Raw genomic sequence first — 3,821 nt, forward strand, 5'->3', positions numbered from 1 at the left:
AGATAATTATTGGAGCCATCAAGTTTGGAGGAAATCGTGGTGGAAAGGGGGCATGACAATAGTGCTGTAATAAGTAGAAAAATGGTGTTGGGGCAGGATTGTTGGCCTTTGAAAAGTATGTGAAAAGCTAGGGGTATCGGTTAAGAAAGCATGAGCTTTTAGGTTTTTAGGCTGATACCAATGTAAAGAACTATAAAACATGGACAAGATGAACATAAGATGAAACTTGGTTGTTCTCACTTAAGCCATTATATCATTGTATTAAATTTATTGTTGGTTATATTGGGTTTAGGCCTGGTCCGCGACTCATAAGAGAAATGGGCCTGGTTTCAAGTATTTAAAGGAGTTACTAAAAAAAAATAATTACTTCCTCTAAGCCTATATATATATATTAGTTCTTTTCTTTCTCTTCTTCCAATCTTGGACATCTCTACATTAACTTGACAAGATTTGCAAAGATGTTTTGTATTGTGAAATATCACTTTGGTTCTTCCAATTAAAGTGGCACTGAAGTAAACTGATCTAGGGACAAAGAATTGTCACGTCATAAGTTTCCTTTCAATTCTACATTAGATATAGAGTCATGGTTTTAATATATAGTTATTTTTTAACAATATTTTTTGTTATTGCATAAACGTTTTGTTTTACATTCTATATTGAAAAAAGATGCATTGGAACATGAATTGTTAAAATTAGGTTATAAATCCACCTATATTTGGTGAAGAGCCTTAACCGAATGTGTGGTAACAAGAAAGCCAAAAGTTGTTCCCATCCATGTCAGGGGAAGATGCCAACAATCTCTCTCTTTCCATTTAACAATTAAAATTTGTATGAAGCAAATTTTCCAACATAATATATATATATATTAAAAAAAACCCAACAACACAAGAACACAATCATCTGGATTTAGGCAGATGTGTAACTGCCATTTGGCAGTTAATTAAAAAAAAGACACAAGAACACATTTTGAATTTGGCACATGTGTAACAATAATTTGGTAGTTGAAGAAAAAAAAACATGATGACATATTTGGATTTGCCATATGTGTAATTGCCATTTGGCAATTGAGAAGAAAAAAAAATGATACAAATGCATTAATTAAATATTGATTATTATATTTATGTGCTTTTTTGATATTTTGTTGTATGTGGATAGGCAACCATAAATTGATCATTTATTGTGTTACACTCATTAATCATATTCGCAAAATTCAAGAGCATATTGGATTATATATATATCATTGGATGAGTAGACTGGTTATGAGTGGTTTTACGAAATTTTACATGGAACATCAAATGTTAATCGTTCTTAATTCTATGCCTGAGGAATGGATATCAATGCGACTATTGTTGAAATATAGAGTAGAATCCCTAGAATTCAAATAATCTCGTTGATAAATGTTGCTTAAGAGGAAACGTCAATATACGGAAAATGGTATACGACACACTATATAGAAGCGCATGTTTGTTTGGATGTTGCAACTCAATTCATTCCATAGTTTGAACAGAAATGAACTTAGAGGACATAACTTTGATGAAGTAGATGACGTAATTGGAGACCCTAATTACGTACCTGGGAATATAAAATAATTGTGAAAATTAATATTTTTTTTATTTTTTATTTCAATATTTTTTTTTTGTTAAGATTAATTGATTGTTTATTGAACTATATATTTTATGTAATTTAAGTTTTAATTATATTATATGATTGCATGAATATGAAAATATTTGAAATTTGATCAATGGAGTTTTTAGTTGAAACTAATAACTATAATTTTGAACTCATTTAAATTTTCAAGAATAATTAGAACATACAAATGGAAAATTGATTAAATGTTTAACATTCTTTTCATTTCTATTATATGTGTTAGATTATTATTTTGTTTAATATAGAATGGAGTGGCAATAAAATGTCATTTAAATTGTACTAATATTTGTAACTGGTATCAATAGCGCTTATATGGATACATCTAAGAGTATTATTGCTGATTTGAACTCTGAAGACAAACTAAGTGAAAAGAATTACAATGTTTGGCATTGTAAAATTGAGTATATCTGGAAGAGCAAGGAAATGCATGAAATAATGATAGTTAAACCTAAGCAAGGAAACACTGCTCGACATAGGCTTGATATGGAAACATGTCAAAGCTATAAGCGTAAAGATCATGTAGCTCACATTATGATGTTGAGCAACATGAGAAATGATATAATGTTGGGTTTTGAAAGGCATCGTTCAGCCCAATCAGTTTGGGACGCAATAAAGATTCAGTATGGGGGAAACTCCACTACTAGACTTTGTCAGTGAACCCTTAAATTTGATGGTTACAAGAAACATCTTGCAGTTATGTCTAACATGATCGATGAACTAAAAGGTGTTTGGCATGAGATGATTGATGAATAACATGTCCAAATTGTTGTATGCTCTTTGCCAAGCAATTAGGAACACATGCGTGTTAACCTTACCTACAATGACAACATTATGACATTTGATGTTGTTGTTTGTCATATAAGAGCTTTAAGAAGATTGACTTCACACTCAAAAGCCTGTACACAAGGATTTCATATCTAAGACTAAGATGTGTGGAGCATATAACTCTAAATGTAGAAAGTGTGAGGGTAAGGGTCCCAAATATTGCAAGAGAGGAATAAAAGCAAGTAGTAATGAATATAAGGGCAAGCGTGGAAAACGTGGCGGTAAGAAAGGCAAGAATATGAATTGTTTCAATTGTGGTAAACCTGGTCACTATGCTCGTGATTGCACTGAGCCAAAGGTATTGTTTAACTACAATCATCCCTTTAACTTATACGTTAACACTTGTTTGATGCTTGCTAAATCTGTTTCTTTTTGGACTATAGACTCAAGAGCAGTCGACCACATAACAAGGGATCGAACAGCTTTTGTGGAATTTCATCAAATTCCAAAAGGAAGTAGATACATATACATGGGGAATAATGCTTCCACTATTGTGCTTAGGATTGGTACCTGTAAACTGGATTTGCTGGGCGGTCGCACATTTTATCTTCATGATGTACTCTATGCTTCAGAACTTCGACGGAATCTTGTGTTTGTTCTTGCTTTACTACAAATGGGTTTTAATATTATGTTTGTTGGTTGTTGTGTAAAAATATATCAAGATAATATTTGTTATGGTTATGATTTTGTATTAAATGGTTTTATGGTGTTAGACATTATTAATGTATCTATTAATGATGATGCTTCTATTTATGTTGTTCAAAATTCCAGCACTACTAATTAGTGTTATTAAACCCGGACCAGCCCGGCGGGTTGACCCGGTCGACTCGGTCGACCCGGGGCCTGGACTAGTCCAGGCAACACAAAAGACTGATGCAAGGAAAAAACCGGCCAGACCCGACCTGACCCGGGTGAGACCCAAAATATATATACTAACTCACCTGTTAGGAAATTTGGGAAAGCAAAAGGAAAGCTAAATTTTTACCCTAATTTCTTTCTTTACAGTTCGAATAATCAAATTTAATTCTTCTGCTGATATCTTCTACTGGTAAATGGTAACTTTGCTGGATTTCTCTTGTTTGTTTCTTTGAATATTCTAGCCCTTTACTAGATCTTGTCATAATCTTATAGAAGTTTGCAATCTGCACCCGTGATCCGAAAAAGAAGCTCGATTCCACTACTATAAACTAGGTTCTTTCTGCTTTACAATGTTTAAGTTTGCAATCACAGTCTTTTCTTACACTTGACAACAAGACATTAGCCATGCCTATGTATTCCTCTCTTGGTTGGAATTCCCTTGTTTCTCATGCTGATTTCCTCTCCTTATAAGTCTTTTTTTTTTCTTGCCA

The 3,821-nt window shown here is 32.8% G+C and overlaps 1 non-coding gene across 1 annotated transcript; it reads right to left on the reverse strand.

The window, feature by feature from the left end:
* Positions 1-688: 688 nt before the first annotated feature.
* LOC118061163 (U6atac minor spliceosomal RNA) lies at positions 689-819 on the reverse strand. Its single transcript, XR_004689546.1, has one exon. It is a non-coding gene; the product is annotated as a U6atac minor spliceosomal RNA (small nuclear RNA).
* Positions 820-3,821: the final 3,002 nt, after the last annotated feature.

This window comes from Populus alba, chromosome 10 (genome assembly GCF_005239225.2).
Source record: "Populus alba chromosome 10, ASM523922v2, whole genome shotgun sequence".
Classification (NCBI taxonomy): Eukaryota; Viridiplantae; Streptophyta; class Magnoliopsida; order Malpighiales; family Salicaceae; genus Populus; species Populus alba.